Source organism: Taudactylus pleione, unplaced genomic scaffold, assembly GCF_031769625.1.
Source record: "Taudactylus pleione unplaced genomic scaffold, aTauple2 ptg000199l, whole genome shotgun sequence".
Classification (NCBI taxonomy): Eukaryota; Metazoa; Chordata; class Amphibia; order Anura; family Myobatrachidae; genus Taudactylus; species Taudactylus pleione.
In genome coordinates this window covers 10,682,166-10,702,180 of record NW_028284601.1, presented here as the reverse complement: position 1 = coordinate 10,702,180, position 20,015 = coordinate 10,682,166, and the positions used below count along the sequence as shown (strand labels likewise).

General features: G+C 41.1%; 2 protein-coding genes across 2 annotated transcripts in view; one reads left to right on the top strand and one right to left on the bottom strand.

Moving 5' to 3' along the window:
- Positions 1 to 20,015, bottom strand: part of LOC148518781 (cytochrome P450 2C23-like) — a 395,981-nt gene that overhangs the window by 243,378 nt on the left and 132,588 nt on the right. The window lies entirely within an intron of this gene.
- The window catches only part of LOC148518783 (cytochrome P450 2C23-like), a 46,142-nt gene continuing 26,603 nt past the window's right edge, over positions 477 to 20,015 (top strand). The window contains exon 1 of the mRNA XM_088477114.1: positions 477 to 671. The gene's annotated coding sequence lies outside the window, so the exon portion shown is untranslated. The remainder of the gene's footprint in view (positions 672 to 20,015) is intronic.

The window sequence follows — 20,015 nt, the reverse complement described above, 5'->3', positions numbered from 1 at the left end:
AACTGTGAAACAATGTATCTGCAGCGTAGTGACAGAACATGCTGTCCTGGAGCTGAGCAGCCTGAGCCCCTCCTCCCTCCTCTCCCTGACTGCTCTGTGTATTGTGTGTACAGCTGCGCCGCGGAGCTCACTGATTTAGAGCAGACAGGCAAGAACCTGGCAGCGTCTGCTCTCTCAGTCAGTCACAGGCAGCAGCTTCTAAATCACACAGCAAATCCTCCTCCCACAATGGATCCCAGTGGCAGGTAGCAAAGTGATAAAAACATAAATTACAGTACTGTACTTGAAGTTGTCAGGGTCTCCGTCCTCTCTGTGACCTGTCCCCCATACCCCACGCTGATTGGATGAGGTCCAGGAAGTAGGTTGGGTAGGGGGTGGGATAAAATTTAAATGACAGGCTACTGGACAAATGGTTGCCTGTATAGGGTTAGGTGACTAGTGAGTGGACTTGTGCTGCGTGTACACAAGAAGGGAAGTAGAAAGGAACTATGCGTTCCACCTGCACAAGGATTCTACTTCCCTTTGCTGAGTCTGCATCTGATCAGATAAGCACCCTGCCAGCTAGGGACACCAGCACCCTGCCAGCTAGGGAGACCAGCAGCCTGCTTACCAGTGACAGGGACCAGCAGTCTTCCTGCCCACCAGAGACCTGCCAGCAATCTGCAACCCAAGTAAGTGAAGTTGGTAGCCCCTGATTACTTTGGCCATATAGTGCAATAAGGGGGATAAGCAGGAAGGTAACGGGGTAAGAAGTTTGTGCTGTAGTTCGTTTCCTGTGTGCCTGTTCTTCACAGCAGCCCCAGATAGCTTCATAAAGAGTTTTAGATATTTAAAGAACTGATTACTTTTGTTTTTATTTGCAATTATTTAAGTTCTAATTCTAAAGTATAATTATTCCTATAAAAAGGAGGGGGGCGCCGATCCCTTACTTTGCCAGGGGCGCTCGGACCCCTAGATACACCCCTGATCAGTTACATAATAAATATTGGTGGTCAGTTGCATATAATATACATTGGTGGTCTGCAGTGTTTTACCCAAAGTAGATTAGGGGTGCATGCATGGACATAACATACCTCAGACAAGGGGGTAAATTTACTAAGAAGGGAGTTCTATTTAAGAAGTGATGTTGCCCATAGCAACCAATCAGATTCTTCTCATTTATCTAGCACCTTCTAGAAGATAATACCTGGAATCTGATTGGTTGCTATGGGCAACATCACTTCTTAAATAGAACTCCCATTTTAGTAAATTAACGCCAAGGTCTCTCTGATTGTGAATGACACACAAAGGAATTGGCCGGAAAGCCACAAATGAACTGCAAAATTGAAAATAAGTATTACAAAAAAGGGCATCACGAGGTAACCTGGGTATTCAGCAGGTGGTAACATTGGTGGTCTGTGGCATATAATACACATTGGTGGTCAGTGGTATAGAATACACATTGGTGGTCAGTGAATTATTATACACTGGTGGTTTGTGTCATATAGTACACATTGGTGGTCTGCTGCAGATAAAACACTTTGGTGGTCAGTGGCATATCATGCACATTGGTGGTCAGCAAGGTGTCACCAGCAGTATAGAGGCAGGAATATATACTTACCGATATAGATGCTGTGTGGTGGTTCCACCTGGATGCTGCTTGCTGCTGCTCTTTCCACCAATGATCCAGACACAAAATGGAGGAGGGGAGTGTCCAGAGAGTGCCAGTCAAATGATTCCCACATCGATGAGGTCGAAACGACATATTGTTCTTCGTTCGGTAGTGCGTACACACTGCATGATCTGCTGCAGAACTTTAATGAGATTGACAGATCTTCCTGCATGTACAAAAGATCTGAAGATGCGACGAACAACGGCGTGCACATAGTGCATACACATTTTATGTCGTTCCGATGCATCAGAATCGGCCAAATTGTTCAAAATATCATCTAGTGTGTAGGGCCCTTTAGGAGGAAGCAGCTACAGTACAGTCACAAGTAAAGCTGGGTACACATCTATGCAGTCGCTTGGCTGATCAGGTTAAATGCTCCCGATCAGCCAAAGTAGTGTTTAGCCAGCTTGACCACTCTGTGACCCCATAAACAATGAGCTAGAAATAGCTCACTGTGCATGTTGCTTTGTGGGTCGGGAGGCCGGCATCTAAAATACTAAATAGCACATAAGATGCAACATCCTGATTAGACAGGTGGAGGAGCATTTTAGGCCATTTATCGGCTAACACCCCTGCATCGATTCTGCATACACTTCTATGATCTATTGGTGTGTACCCAGCTTAACAAGGTGTTGCAAAGGTTACACCTGAAACCCAGAAGAAGAGTTGGCAGCAATGACTTCTCTTCTGCAACTAGTGCATAGATGGCACAACTATGCACAGATGGCCCTCACAGCTGTGCACAGATGGTACTCACAACTAGTACATAGATGGCACTCACAACTAGTGCACAGATGGCACTCACAACTAGTGCATAGATGGCACTCACAACTGTGCACAGATGGCACTCACAACTAGTGCATAGATGGCACTCACAACTGTGCACAGATGGCACTCACAACTAGTGCATAGATGGCACTCACAACTGTGCACAGATGGTACTCACAACTAGTGCACAGATGGCTCTCACAACTGTGCACAGATGGCTCTCACAACTGTGCACAGATGGCACTCACAACTGTGCACAGATGGCACTCACAACTGTGCACAGATGGCACTCACAACTAGTGCATAGATGGCACTCACAACTGTGCACTGATGGCTCTTACAACTGTGCACTAGAAAAGGTGCACTTGTTCCTGATGGCAAGAGAAACCCTGAGGTAAATCAATAAAACCACTATTAACTGTGCGGCAGCATTATAGAGCAAGACCATTCTGTCACACTCCCCTTATTAATAATCCACATTTCAAGGTTGTTTCAAGTATAATATGGACGTCTTTCTGCTTTATTTCAATTCCACATGACCTAGATAGTGCTTCTGGACTATCAGCTGGGACTGGGTGCTAAAGGTAGAAGGGGCAGCAGTTCCCTTATTTGACCACTTGTATTTAAAGACACTTTGGAAAAGATGATTAGTAAGACCAGTGTGTTACATAGGTACTGACCCTTCACAATGCAGGTCCTCATAACTACATTAAGCAGGCCATGTGAATCAATTGATTTAAATAATAGGCATTTTGCCTTGAAATGTTGCAGGCAAGTGTAGAAAGCAAAGCTTTTCTATAATTTGACACCCATGCTTCGTAGTGGGGGTAGGATTAATATATTGTGTGTTTATAATGCAAAATATTCAATCTTTGGTTACTTTTTACTCTTTAGTAAGATGACACCTTTGTTTCCTATTATTTATTTATTTCACCATCTTTAAATCAAATTTTAATTTTCAGTTTCAGTTTATTTAATAGTTGTGAAGTCATGTGTTTTGCTGAAATCTGTTACACAAAAAAATAACTGATTGTTTCTTTGATTAAATTTGTGCAAGTTGAAATCCAGAAATTGCCCTCTTAAATACTCTACTAGATTTCTTCACATTATGTCCCCAAGCAGGACATTCATTCTGTCTTGGATCTAGTCGTAAATTCTGAAAGGACCGCTACTGTACCTTAAATAAGAACATTTTTTTCTAAAAGAAACTTTTGAATATTATAGTTGGTAATTATTTGATACTATAAACTCTTGTGATACTCTTTGATATATATACATTTATACTGACCTGGGTGGGTTGATGTGGTCTACTTCCAGCATCACTTACTTAGGCATACAATTGTCTAAAACTTTTCATAATCCATATTTGCTAAATATTACCCCTATATTAACCAAGATTTTTGTGGAAATGGACAATCTTGTATAAATTATTATATTCCCTAAGTTACTATACCCGCTACAAGTCCTTCCACTTCTCCTTACACTAACAGATGAGAGGAGGGTTATGAGGGTTTCTGAAAATTAATTTGGAATATATAAAAAAACAAAATTGAACCTAAAAAAATCTTCAAAGAACTAGGGATGAAGGTGGCATTTATTTTTCCAAAATATTTCTCTATAATCATGCTGCAATTTGCAGATATATCAAGGATGATTTAGATGATTTAGTCAATTATTTTCCATTGACCCCTGAATGGACATAGGGCCTGATTCAGAGCCGCTCGTAAGCGGCCGCTCGTTCGCTCCGAGCGATGTTTGCCCAACTGCGCATGCGTACAGATCGTAATACGCATGTGCGAACCAGTCAGTGCGGTCGAAATTCATGTGCTCGCAAAATAGCGAATGCCTGATAATTTGAGTGACAGAAAGAGGCGTATGTGGGTGGTAACAGGGGAAGGTGCTTGAAAACGGGGAGTGGAGATCCGATCGCAGGCGTGCTTAAAGGTCAAAATGGGTGTTTTATGGCTGTGCATAATTAAAACAGCAGCGTCATTGAGCACGTCACTGGGTTATTTTATAGCCAGAACTGCTCGCAAAATTGTGGTAGCAAAAACCAACCACAAGAATAGCGAGCAGCTCATACCCTGGTCGATGCACTCGATTAATCTAATAAATAGCGGACATGACGTAGGATGCGAGCGGCCAGGGGGCATAGTTTCCCAAAAAACGACCGCAAGTTTTGTTCGCTCGTTCAGACCTAGAGGCGTGAACAGACCGCAAAGAGCGAACGGTTCATTTGAATAGCCACCCCTTGTTTTAGAATGAACGACCGCAAATAGCGAGCGGCTCTGAATGAGGGCCATTATTAGGACACCTTATGTTAAATTCTAGAGTCTCTGTAGGTTGTAAAAAGTTGCTGCTATTTATTTCTGCCGTAGCTGAAAAATGCATATTGCAACAATGGATTCAGGACCTGTTTCAGACCGGTCGCAGGGATGCGTTCGCTCTCTTCCAGCGATGGTTCGCAAACTGCGCATGCATATAATTCGCAGTGTGCGTGCGCGAACCAGTGCTAGCTATCGGGAATCATTTGCACATTGCGCTTAGACAGTTCAGCAGAGTGAGTGACAGGTGAAGCCATTTGAGGGTGGTGACAGGGGCTGGCCACTATATTCGGGGGAATGAAGATGCGAACGTGTCTGAGGGTTACAACGCTGTTTTAGAGGTGTGCATAATTAACAGGCAGCATCATAGTACATGTCACTTGGCTGATTTTTATTCTGAACTGATCGCAGTGCTTGTGGTAGGGTGTAGGCAACCACATGTGTTGCGGTCCCTCCCGATGCTACCCGATGTACCGATGCTTTCATAGCGTTCTGGGATATGACGTCTGTTAGTGGGCGTCTAAATACACGCTAGTGGGCATCTACATACACAAAGCGATTGCTCGCCAAGACATAGTGGGCGTGCTTATGCCTTGCCGAGCGATCGCTTCCTATGTCGTCACTTAGTCATATTTGCATACGCTCTGTGCGAGCATACTCATCTAACAACAGGGTCTGAATCAGGCCCTCAGTCTACTCCACCTTCTCTTTCTATTTTTAAAGACAAACTATTTTTTGTCTTTAAAATGGACTGGGTTGAATCATCCCTTCACAAAACTGATAAAACTGAACACTTCTCTGTGTGGGAAAGTTTTATTGATACTCTAATGCTTACCATACATGCTACAATTATCGGGGCGATGCGCCCGATATCCGCGGATTGGCCCGATAATTGTAGTGTGTGTGCAGGTGACTGAGGGTTAAATATTGCTCGGATTGTCCAGCATTCCTGTACGATGCAATATTTATTAGTTAAAATGTCGGCCGCATCGGGCAGTGTATACCCAGCCATGGCCAACAGACAGACATTTCCTGTGTTTCTTACCATGGAAGGAACAGGGAAATGTCTCCTCCTCTGGCGGAGCGCAGAGGTCGGGGCTAGTACACTTTGAGACATCTCACAGTGTATGCTGCGGACATTTGCGGGCTGGCAGGCTGCCAGATAAAATGTCTGTAGGTCTGACAGGCATTTTATCTGGACGTGTATGCCCAGCTTTACTGATGGCCTGAAAAAGCAAATACAATACTGCTTTAAGTCAAAATTATTGTATGAGACAAGATTGTTACTCCAGGATCCCCCCATTAGTTTTACTGAATGATGGGTGTAAGACTCTCTTTTCCTTTTTTCTCTCTATAATTTATTTTCACTTATTCATTTGCTTCTTTTCTTTTTCTTCTCGTTGATTTCTTTGTTACATATTTGTTTAATACTGAAACTTCAGTTGTAATTTGATAAAACCAAAAATGCCAATAGACAGCAATATAATTAACATATATGAATTGTTTGTTGATAGATATACTATATATATATATATATATATATATATATATATATATATATATATGTATATATAAAATATATTCCGAGATGTCCACACTCCAGTATAGCAGAAGTACAGATGGGGTGCTCAATTTAAAGGCGGCAGAACTGTCCATTTATATACAGAGAAAATAATCAGCACTCACCAGATATATGAAAAAAGACTTGTTTATATATGCAAAAACAGGATTTGAAATACCCATAGCAGCAAGATACAAGGGTTCAGTCCAGTCGTCGACGTTTCGATCCCAATCCAGGATCTTTATCAAGACCTCAGCAACCATGCAACAACAGATTCTAATAAACAGCCAAGTGCACTTGGCTGTTTATTAGAATCTGTTGTTGCATGGTTGCTGAGGTCTTGATAAAGATCCTGGATTGGGATCGAAACGTCGACGACTGGACTGAACCCTTGTATCTTGCTGCTATGGGTATTTCAAATCCTGTTTTTGCATATATAAACAAGTCTTTTTTCATATATCTGGTGAGTGCCGATTATTTTCTCTGTATATATATATATATATATATATATATATATATATATATATATATATATATAATAGATATAGTTATACAATGATTCGTGATACATATCGAAATTGCATTGTATTTATAGATCTGATGTTGTTATTGTGTTGATGAAGCAAATTCAAACGCCTTAATATGAATATTTTTACTTTATCCCATATACACTACCGTTCAAAAGTTTGGGGTCACCCAGACAATTTTGTGTTTTACTTGAAACCTGACTTTTATTTATCAAATGAGTTGCAAAATGTATAGAACATATAGTCAAGACATTGGTAAGGTTAGAAATAAAGATTTTTATTTGAAATAATAATTTTATCCTTCAAACTTTGCTTTCGTCAAAGAATGCTCCTTTTGCAGCAATTACAGCATTGCAGATCTTTGGCATTCTAGCTGTTAATTTGTTGAGGTAATCTGAAGAAATTTCACCCCACACTTCCTGAAGCACCTCCCACAAGTTGGATTTGCTTGATGGGCACTTCTTGTGTACCATACGGTCAAGCTGCTCCCACAACAGCTCAATGGGGTTGGGATCTGGTGACTGCGCTGGCCACTCCATTACAGACAGAATACTAGTAGCCTGCTTCTTCCCTACATAATTCTTGCATAATTTGGAGGTGTGCTTTGGGTCATGGTCCTGTTGGAGGTGGAAATTGGCTCCAATCAAGCGCTGTCCACAGGATATGGCATGGCATTGCAAAATGCAGTGATAGCCTTCCTTATTCAAAATCCCTTTTACCATGTACAAATCTCCTACTTTATCAGCACTAAAGCAGCCCCAGACCATCACAATACCTCCACCATGCTTGACAGATGGTGTCAGGCACTCTTCCAGCATCTTTTCACTTGATCTGCATCTCACAAATGTTCTTCTGTATGATCCAAACACCTCAAACTTTGATTTGTCTGTCCATAACACTTTTTTTCCAATCTTCCTTTGTCTAATGTCTGTGTTCTTTTGCCCATATTTCTTTTCCTTTTATTGACCAGTCTCAGATATGGCCTTTTCTTTGCCACTCTGCCTAGAAGGCCAGCATCCCGGAGTCATCTCTTCACTGTGACACTGGCGTTTTGCGGGTACCATTTAATGAAGCTGCCAGTTGAGGACTTGTGATGTATTGCTCCAGATACTCAACTAGCTCAAAGGAAGGCCAGTTTTATAGCTTCTCTAACGAGCAAACCGGTTTTCGGCTGTGCTAACATAATTGCACAAGGGTTTCAATGGTTTTCTAATCATCCTTTAGTCTACTAATGCGTTTAGCAAACACAATGTACCATTAGAACACTGGAGTGAAGGTTTCTGGAAATAGGCCTCTCTACAACTATGTAGATATTCCTTTAAAAAACAGACATTTGCAGCTAGTATATTCATTTACCACATTAACAATGTATAGAGTGTATTTCTGATTAATTTAATGTTATATTCATTGACATTTCTAAGTGATCCCAAACTTTTGAATGGTAGTGTATATTATAAGTTTTATACTGTTCTAGCTGCATTTTTTTGCTGTTTTATTTACATCTATATAATGAGTTTCACTCAGATATTTCAATAAACAAAAAAATTTAAAATTCTTTTCAACATGCATTGTATTTGGTTTATTGTATTTCCAATAAAAAACATTCTTGAAAAAAAAAAGAAAACAATTTCCCTTTATTGTACAGATTTTCTTGTAGGGTAATAGGTATATAGAAATTCAAGTTATCTGATATTAAGAGGGTAGGAGACTGTTACAAATGAAAGATATCAATTTAAACAAGACCTTTCCTGCTTTTTCTTTGTTTAAACAATGTGCTTGTATGGGCACATAATCAGTGAAAGTTACTGCCTGTATGATGTCAATGAAAATTCACGTCAACAGAGCTGCTGAGATAAGTTCTCAGCCACTGTGTCACTGCCTCTTGGGCCCACGCCTTTGCACTGTGGACTACACACATGCGGCAAATGAAGCTTAAACAAATGTCAGTGCTATGTTTACAGCCTAAGAACCACAGACCAAAGCAGGTTATTAACCTGTGTAGTCATGTTCCTCTGGCTATAATCCTATGGATTGAGTCAGAGACTTATCAGCCATCACCACAATCACAGTAGGTTATAATAAAGATAATGCAGTCCGTAAACTCTGCTGCCCTCAGGATGAATCATTTTTTCAAGTTCTTTATGAAGGTGACTGGCACAGCTATTTTTCACTCACCAAAGAGATCCAAATGTATTTCTAACTGCTTATCCTTATATATAACTTCTTGAACCGCTCTTATTATAATTGTTCCGTCTTAAGTCTCACAAACCAATACGAAGTTTAGACAGTAGATGGCAGTAGTAGTGTATCTAAGTATAAATCATAAACTGTATGTTCTATTACATTTCATAATTGATAGATATGTAGAACAAAAATAATTCATTGTCATTTCAGTTTATTTATATTATATTTAAATATTTTTTTACTTCAATGGTGGGAACCTCTAGGTTACTAAAGTGCACTTTAGTAACCTAGCGGCTTCCAATATTAAGTCAATGGTGGGTACTGCTCATTGGGAGAGAGAGGCAGAGGCTCCCCTCTTTCAGCCAATGAACATTCAGTCAATACATTTCTATGGGAAATGCAGCTGCTAAGCTGTACAGTAATTCGCAAAGTACTGTCTTTAGAGGATGGTACTTATATCCGTGATGTGTGTTTTTTGTTCGTTTGGAAGACCAAGTATGCCTACATGGACCAAAGAAGACCGGAACCAAGGGGTAGGCGAGTAAGGTATTTTTTTTACAGGTCCTAGTCTGGTTTCTCCTGTACAAGGGGACATACTGGTGCTAGGGACAAGGTAAGTATGTAGTGTGAGTGAGTAAGTGAATGAGTGAGTGCATGTGTAATAAAATAATGAAACCTTTGGTGTCTGTGTCCTGTGCTTTTTTAATATTTATTTTACAGATGAACTAGAGGTAGCAGTGGGCCCGTAATGCCCCACATGCTGATACTTTTGGTTCACCAAGTACAAGCATGCAGAGGAGGCTTGATGGGACCTTTAGTAGTTTTCCTGTAAAGGACAACATTATTTATTCTATTTTTCACATAATCAACATGGCACCCACTGCACAGGGGTGCTGGGGATAGTCCCTGGCTATCAGCCCAGGCCTGGGGTGCCCTGTAGAGCAGGAACACCTTTATTGGGGAGTGTCTTCTTCCCTAGGGATCCCTGGCCTGGGTTGACTAGCATGGGGTAATAATGCTTTGGCTGAGGGACCCCGTGAAGTGAGTCCCACAGCTGTGACATTATAACCCCTCTAGAAAGAGTCTGGTGCTGTTTGTGGATAATACTCATTTTGTCCCTGTATTTCTGCAACAAGGATTGGCTCATTGAGCCTGGTGCTAGTTGATATAACTATAGGAGGACTCTTACATCTTTATTCCCTCCATATTTTCACAACCAGGACTGGCTCAGAAAAGCCTGGTGCTTGTTGTGATTTTAAGGGGGACCCTATGTTTATTTTAACACTATTAAAGGTTTTTTCATATAGAAGCATGCACAAATCACACTGAACTGTGCATGTTTCTGTGTAATTGTACCTTGTACTGAAAGTTATATTACAAAGTGTGAGCTTACCCTCAGTTTAAGCAAGTGCATGCGCGTCAAACAGGGACACTTAAACTCTCAAGCTATTACATTTGAGAATTAAGGGACAAACTCGCACCTTGCAAATGTGCAAGAAGGCGCGAGTTTGTCCTGAAGTAAAAACTCAGACCCTATTATATTTAGCCCATGGTTGACTTCAGTAAGGTTTATGCAGAAGTGGAGTAGAAAGGCTAAGGATCCATCTTAGTTCCCAAATAGCAACACTTTTGACCTACATGTTTTAGAGTCATTGTGAAATGTGATTGTGAATGAATGGAAAGCATATTCTAGCTAGCTACAAGAAAAACTATATTTCTCCCCCCCTCCTCCGTATGTACCCCAAACTATGGTTATAAATTAAGAGCAGAAATTAGAGCAACAACTGAGAATGAGAAACTGTATAATTCTATTCATAATGCCCAAAAAGGAGGACTTTTGCCCGTTTTGGCTGCAATAAGTGGCTATAACCCTTTTGTAGATTCTGCCAAGGTGATGTCACCACTGGTAAAGGCAGCTGAAAGGGCGCAGATGGGGCATGCACCAAGCAGAGAGGAAGGGCGGCATTAAGATATGTTTCCTGAACACTTTATGTTTAATCAGACCTCATCTCTATTTCCACAGTCCCAAACTCCTGTCTCATTTTTAAGACTTGATTGGAAGGACCTTCTCATATACCCGAGGTTAAGACAATATATAATATTCATAAGCCTCGAGTAGCTGCCTTTCATCGTCCCCCTGGACTTAGCTCAAAATTCCCTGATAACTTTGCTTCTTGGCTCCTAATCTTCAAATGGGCTCTCAAGTCCCCTTTCTTCCTCAAAGCTTTCCAGCGCTCATCCTAACCCATTACTCCTTGTTCCTTCCTCACAATCCAGCCCATCTGTGTCACCCATTTGTCTGCCCTCTACCCTTTAGAATGTAAGCTCTCACGAGCAGGGCCCTCTTCCCTCACATGCTTCTTTTCCTTACTTATACTTTAATTTGCAATAGCACCTAACACTTGGTTGCTGACACCATGCTGCTTATTTAAGTGTTATGCAGCAATGCTTATAAATCATGTATTTTTCCTGCATTGTTTGTAATGTTATTAACTGTATTTCTTGTGTGCTCATTTGTTTATTTACTTTGTAAGGCGCTGCGGAACCCTTGTGGTGCCATATAAATAAAAGATAATAATAACAATAATAATAATAATAATAATAATAATAATAATAATAATAATTAGCCTGTTTATGTTGTTTTACTACAACTCATAACTGCTGTTTTAACAAAAGGGGATGCAGAAGCAGTGCTAAGTCAACATTTTTACCTGATTCTAAAATATTAATAATAGTAAGGAATTGAATGAAGCATGGGAAGCATTTACACTAAAATCCTAATGAGACTATTAATGAGTATTTTAAAAATGTAGTCAAATAATTTAGTGATATTCCTGACATATTTGACATGGCTGAAATGCAACCTCTCATAAGGCCGGATTCAGAGATGGAAGCTAATGAATGCTTGGCTGTGACTCCTTTTGGATTTGCGGCTGCAGTTCTATGCAAATGCTAGTTTCAGCCCTCCCTTTGTATAGTTGTGAGTGCCGCACATTGCAAGTCTTGAGACACCTACTTTTAATGTCCGTGGACAATGCAAATCTGCTGGTAGACTCAAACTCTCCACAACTGGAGCACCATCACAATCACCATCATCACTTACAACCCAATGGTTGGCTCAGTGTCTGTTTCTCAAATCATGACCTCTGTTCCTGCGACTCTGCATTTGAGAACACAGCCGCATTCACTGACACACCCATAATACTATCATAACACGCCCATTAGACAGACTTTTAATGCATTCACTTCAAGTCACCTCCCAGGAACACATATGGCTGTCCACCGCCAGATTAACTATAAGTGACTCCAATTTCAGGATCTATCTCTGCATACATTCAGTGGTGTGAATGCACCATTGGGGTCCCTTGGACTTTTCAGGCATGAGCAGTAGAAAAAATTCATTAAGTGTGCAAACGTCAATACTGCGACCACCACTGAATAAGACCCCTAATTACAGGCTTGGTGGGACTATTGAGACCACCAATTAAAAATCAGATAAAAATGTCAACCCCTGCAAGAAAGGTGTTAGATTTAAAGCACTTATAGAAATTGCAAATAATCATGACAATAATATGCAAACAAGGAAAGAAAACACTTCTACCAAACTAATACAAATGAAGTTTAGGGTGGCAGAAGCCACAAGTGGCTGTGGCACTGAGAGGGGGTGTCTCACTATCAGGGCATTGTCCATTTACAGTAGAGCTAGGAACACAATGATAGAGGTTGCTTGTTTCACCTTTCAGGGGAAGGGACATTTTGCTTGGAACTGCAGCTTACACAGATGTCCCAGAAGAGGATTTGATATGCAGGCAGCTCCCCTGTGTCCCTTCCTCCTTTGCATTGGTTCAGAGTCAATTGGGCAAATTAACATAGGGCCTGGTTCAGATGTGGACGCAAATGCCATCGCAGCTGCGATTTCTGATGGATCGCAATGCGAAAATATGCAAATGACACACTTGATGCCCAGTGCTTATAGACGCTCACTGAAAGCCGCTCACGCACAAATCAGGTGGCCATCAGCCTTCTGAGTAGATCTAAGCTGTCGCAGACATAGCAGGTCTCCAGACACGCAGAGGGCTCTCCTGCTGCAGAGCACAGACACAGTGGCTGTCTATGCATGCCCTGAAAACAGTGTTTAAATGGTCTGACATGTCTGCACTTTTCCGAGTCCCCCCCCCATTATCTCCCCCAAATGCTGACACCTGTCACTCACTTTGTGAGTGAATCCACTGTGCAATTCAATAGCTGCTCATGTGCATTGCGGCTTCCATGCATGCGTAATAACATGCAATCACTCAATCTGCCTAAAGAATGTCATTGTGTCCATATCTGAATTAAGCCCATTGACAAGAGGGGCTACCCCTTTCAAGTGCAAGATCATTGATAGCAGGACCCTCATCACTCCCCTTATCAGTAAAAACAGTAAAGGCAGTAGGGGTAGAGAATAAGGGGTTTACTTTATTTACGAAGTGTAGGGTTGTAAAATCTGACACTTCATTTTCAGTTTATGCCCAATATTTAAAAGGGCAGTGCTTTTACTAGCGAAACTTGGCTAGTAAAAGCACTGCTCTTTTAAATATTGGGCATAAACACAAACCGAAATGTTGGGTTTTACCAACCCAGACTTCGTAAATAAACCCCCTAAGCTCTTACCTTAGAAGAAACCAATCTTGCACAAGTAACATTTGGTCCACTAAAGGCTGAGCATTGCATTTTAGTGGCTGTAGATGCATCAATCAGTCTTAATATAATCAATCCTAGTTTTATAATGTAATTTATATAAACAGTGAAAAATTGCTAAAATATATTTCACCACAAAAACTAAATCTTCTAATAGCAGCTTTTACTAATAAAGCAATCACTATTTTTGGTACAGTAAATTTGTAAACAAAAAAAGTTGACATTTAATTTGTGTTTTGATAAATGAAATATGTAAACATGTATACATATAGTACAGTTGAACATTTATGTGTGAATCCTGCGCTTCTGGATATATTTTTAACTACAATATTAGAGAGGTTGTGGAATGGGGTGGGATAATACTGGGGCATTTTTCCAACAAGGTAGAGCCTTAAATGTTTCCATTGTAAAGAGGAGACGTTAAATGTGTTCCGTAGATGAGATATTAAATGTGTTCCATAGATGAGATGTACCAATAATTAATTACTAAGGAAAACCTACTGTAGGTTAAAGGGAGGGTTTTTATTTACATTTTTTAAGATATGAGACTGTGGACCTCATACAGAGTCAGTCGAAGCGGCCACACGGTCGTACGTCACCGATGTTCGCTATACTGCGCATGCGCAAAGTTCGCAATGCGCGTGCGCAAACTAGCCGCTACGATCAGAAATTTCTCTCTCCTTGAACACAGCCAGGTCGGTAGTTTGAGCGACAGATTGAGGTGTTTGTGGGTGGTAACAGGGGAAGGTGCTTGAAAACGGGGGAGTGGAGATCCGAACACAGGCGTGCCTAATTATGCGAACAGCATTTTATGGGAGTGCATATGGTTTATGGGAGTGCATAATTAACAAAGTGGCACATGTGACATGGGAGGTTTTTACACTGACATGATCGTAGAGCTTAAGAGAGGGTATGGTCAACCTTAAGCTCTACGACCAGTTCAGATGGTTCCCGATGGTCTTGATTAATCCTTATATGCCGGGAGATGATGTGCAATGCGTACGAGAAGGGGGCATATTTTTTGGAATTCCGACCGCTTCATCCCCTTGGTCGGCCAGCTACCAATCCGAAATTAGGGACGCAACTTGCGAGGGAATCATTTGCATATCCGGCCCCTTTTCCCGTACGACCGTGCGGCCGCTTCGACCGACTCTGAATGAGGTCCTGTGTTTCAAGCTGAACAAACATATATGTGGATGATATTGAATTTGTTTTTTAAAATCACATTTTTTATTGATACAAAACAGCCATTTAAAGGTATAAAATAAATTATAGTGCATAGTGCTATTGCATTTCACATTCCATTCCACACTACATAATCAATGCAGCACCCACTGCTCCAGGGGTGCTGGAGATAGCCCCGGGCTATCAGCCTAGGCCCTTTCCAGGGAACCCCTTTATTGGGGGGGTTCTCCACTTCCCCAGAGTCAGGGGTAATGCTTTGGCCGTGGGACCTGGTGGAAGGGCTACCCTGGCTGAGTCAAGGCCTCCCGTTAGAAAATGTTTGGTGCTGGTTATGGAAATTACATTAGAACCCTACTAATTTTTTCCCCCTGTATTTCCAGGACCGGCTCAGAGCCCAATGCTGGTTGCGCTGAATACAGGGGTCCCCTACATCGTTTGTCCCCTGTATTTTGGTAACCAGGACTGGTTCTGAAAAGACCAGTGCTGGTTGTGCTAAATACAGAGGACCCCTATGTCATTTGTCCCATGTATTTTCACAACAAGGACTGGCTGTGAAAATTCCAGGGCTGGTTGTACTTTAGGGAGTGGGCACACCATATATTTTTTTTAATTTCACTTGTTTTCATTTTTTTTTACACAGATGCATTGACAGATCTCATTGACCCTTCTATGAATCTGTGTCTTATTGATTTACAGTATTTTCTCAGAAGCATTCCACATGGATTGCATTGATCCATGCGTGCATCTCTGAAGCATTTTTTTACACAGATACCTGCATCACGGATCTCACTGATCCATGCATGCAGTGAGATATCTTTAAATCTTGCATGATAGTTCTTATGTCAAAATAAAATGTGCTGTTTAAGTGTCATATCATGTTCTGGAGTGCTGAGGAGAGTTCAAGGGAAATCGTTCATGATATTGCATCATGAGAACATCATTCCATGTTAATGGGGCATTAAGAAGTTCAGGGCTGGGACCATTAGCACAATTGTCCCCTGCTGAGGCCCCTGTGCACTGCTCCACACAACCACTGCTGCCACTGTGCACTGCCCCCACTGCTGCCACTGCCCCGCATGCCTGCAACCTGTCCCCTCAATCATCTCTTCCTCTGCATGCCTGAAACACCTCATTTGTGCTGTCTCCTCTACCACCAGCTTTAGTTTACCATTTTTTTGCCCTTCTCCCCTGCAGGTGGCCCGGTTTGCTGCTCCTTTCCCTGATGATAAGTAAATTATAAAAAATCAATGAAATTCCATAGACGAAAAAACTTACGGTTTTAGATGTCCCATTAAGGCTTCTTAGACATGATCTGAAATTTCATAAAACCAACTGAATTTCTGCCATTCAAATTTAAAAAAGCAATGAAATTCTGATAATTAAGGCTGATGCCTTAATAGACGAGTTCCTTGTGCAATACAGATATGGTATCACACCATGCCATCACACCCTGTGGTAAACTGCAGATTTAGCACTCTCACAGAGTGAGACTGCTGTCGCTTACAAAATAGTGGAGCTGCTAATTCACAGAATTGTGTGCTCATCGTAATACACACATGAAATAAGACAATCCAGCACAATGACTGTCTGATACATGTTTCACAATATAATTGAATGGAAACATTACAGCATAGCAGCTGTCTGAACTATAGTATATTACAGAAAAACAAAGACAAAAACAATGGGCACATGCATCGTGGCAAAGTGCAGCGTTCACCAGGACGCGACTAGGCATGGCTGGTGTTCTCCCCATTGTAGTCTATGGTGGGCATACGCGCACGCATGCCATAGATGCGGGCACGCTAGAAGCCATCCATTCAGCTTACATTGCAGCATAGATGAGCGTGACTACAGTTGTAATTATAAACACAGTAATCTAAAAAGTGTGGAACCATCCACTGTAAAGGATCAAATAAAAGAGTAAATACATCAAAGCCACAAGACTTGTAAGTAAATCCCAACTACCATTATGAAAAATAAAAAAGAAAGAAAGAAATAATGCATCAAATAAAAAATATAATAAAAACAACAATCTCTATGCAACAATGGCCATAACACTGATCAATCTTATAGTGTCAGTGCTCCATTATAATACATTGAACCATATGATGGGTCCAACTACAACAAGATTAAAAAAAATCAAAGTCACAATATAGGTAGTTGTAGCAAAACAAGGCAAAGATGAACAATCACAAAGTATTCCAAAAATAAAAAGAGCAAGTACAAGCAATTTCTATAAAAACCTATATCACTGAACAATCCTATAATATCCGAAGAAGCAATTCATTCAGACCACATGGTGCTGGTGAATTAAGTCTATGGATCCATGTACGTTCCTCTGTAGGAGTAAATGATCCCTATTGCCTCCTTTCCTTGAGGGATGTGAACAATGATGAAGCAATTTGAATGTTGCAATGTGTGTTTCACTTCTGCAGTGTTTGGCCACAGGTAAAGTTTGTAAATCCAGGGTATTTTGAAGGGAATCGGTATGATTTACTGCCAGACCAAAGCCCGGCGGTTGGAATCCTGACAGCGCCATCCCGACAGAGGAGGAAATCACGATCGTCCCCAAGTAAGTATATACTAACCTATTCATACCCTCTAACCCTCCCTTAGGGGTGCCTTACCCTAACCTTCCCCCCAGTGCCTAACCCTAATCCCCCTCTAAGTGCCTAACCCTAACCCCCCTTCCCTGCCACCTAAACCTAAGTACCCCGGAAGGGGTGCCTAACCCTAGGTCCCCCCTGGGGTTGCCTAACCCTAACCTTCCCCCTAGCCTAACCTTAACCTCCTGGGGGGGTGCCTAACCCTAGGTCCCCCCCGGGAGCCATAAACCTAACCCTCCACCCCGCAGCTGTCCGCGCTCGGTGCCCGGCATCACTTCGATTGGGATGTCAGGTGCCAGTCTCCCAGCACCAGTAAAATGACAGGCATCTTGATTTAGATGCCTATCATTTAACCCTCACCAGGATAAAGCAGTCGGGAAGCCGGCTGTCGGGATTAGATCCGCTGGCTTCCCGACTGCATACCCCATGGACTATACAGATATCTGGTGCACTGCTATCTAGGTGAAAAATATATACAGTTACTGCAGTGCCCAGCTTTCTAACTCACTGAACAGATTCAGTGAGACTTGCATGGCTTCACATCACAGGTGGCCTGTCAGAGCTCCATTTATTACAGGTATCAGCCCACTGCAGCTATTTCACTATTCCCAGGTGACAATGGTCTTTACAAAGCAACATTTGAATTAGACTTGGTCACAAAAGATTAAAATACTAACTACCCCAACTCTGCTTTCTCTGATTCTCCTCATTAAGGTGGAACACATCGATTTTGAAAATATAAATACATTGTGGATTTACATCCTTGGAATGACCCACTGTCCCAGAATCTGTTTGGGATTGTCCTATTAACTACTCCTTTATTACATCACCTTTATAAGCAAATTGCTTTTATTTACTGGCAAGTATTTGTGGCAAAGCATATTATGTCAGTACTATCTCTTTTATATTGTCCATGTTTTTGTATTTTCTAATATTTTTCATGTTTAATATTTGTTTATTTTTATGCATAATTAAATTGTCAATTTAAAACGCTATTATTCTTTGTTGTCTGTTAGCACCACAATCATCTATTTTTTGCTCAGTCTTATTTAGTGGGTTGCAGTTCCCACTTTGTTAGCAGCTCTTTAGAGAATATTTTAAATCCCAGTGCACAGACCAGTTCTTTTAATTCTAGTAGTGGAGAACTGTATCTTTTATAAACTTCTTGGCCACTGTGCAGGTACTACAGAGGTAAATTCTATCCAAATCTTTTCTTTGAAATCTCTGTTTCAGTTGTCTGTAAAAGTAGTGATTCATGTTTCAATAAACTCACTCTCTGGATTGTATGTGAGACTTCCAAAGTACTAGGCGCACTATCGAATACATTTTCATCCATCATTTCATGGGCATTTTGGATCTCACTTGTCTGAAAGGTTTTGAGAATAATGCAGTCTTCTTTTAAGAGCAAACTAGTGGAAGCTGGAGGTGTGCAGAAGAGTGTTCTTGACAGTTGCTTTTTGTGAATATCTTATTTGACAGTTTATTATCAGTTATTGAAATTGAGACATCCAAGAATTTGATGGTCTTTGAGCTAAAAGTGGAGCTAAATCTGATGATACTGAACATTATGTTGAGATAATTGATACAAATCTAACAGTTTCTGTTCTTACCAGACCAAATGAAAAAAAGATCGTCTGTATATCTGACATAACATTTTATAAAGGTGCAAATCTCTTTTTAATTGTAATATATTTAACCTCATTTACAGTCATGATCAAATTTGCATCTTAAGGGACCATACTAGAACCCATCGCCATCCCATATTTTTGTAAGTAAAAACCATTATTTATATATATATATATATATATATATATATATGAATCATGCAGCATCCGGCACTCTGAGGCTGCTGTACACCTTTGGTAAAACTGCTTGGGTGCCCTCCAAATGGGCCAGGAAATCCTCCATATAGATCAAGCAAATAGGCGGCACTCCAAGTCTTGAGATGATAAAATAAGATGTAAGGACACATAACTTATTTTATCACCTCAAGACTTGAAGGGCCAACTATTTGCATGAGATATATATATATATATATATATATATATATATATTAGGGATGAGCAGGTTCAGTTCCCTGAGAACCGAACCCACCCGAACTTCGGGGATCTGGGGCGATCCGAGCCCAAGCATTTAAAAAAAATGCCTTTGCCTTTAATGGGCAAAGTGCTGATTGGCTGACAGAGCCGTCTGTCATGGCTCTCAGCCAATCAGAATTATGGTGCTCATTTGCATGTAGCACGGACCTGGGAGATCCGTGCTACATGCATCTGTGTGATTGACAGTGACACAGAGCACAGATGGGTCAGTGAGACCCGTCTGTGCTGCTGTGTATTTCAATGACACAGATGCATGCACGGACCAGTAGATCCATGCTACTTGCATCTGTGTCATTGACACAGAGCACTGACTGGTCCATGAGACCTGTCTGTGCTGCTGTGGTAAAAAAAAAAAAAACCTGGGTAAAAAAAAAGAAAAAAATGGCATGCCCCCCCAAAAAAGAGCAACCAGCCCCGGGCATTAGTGACC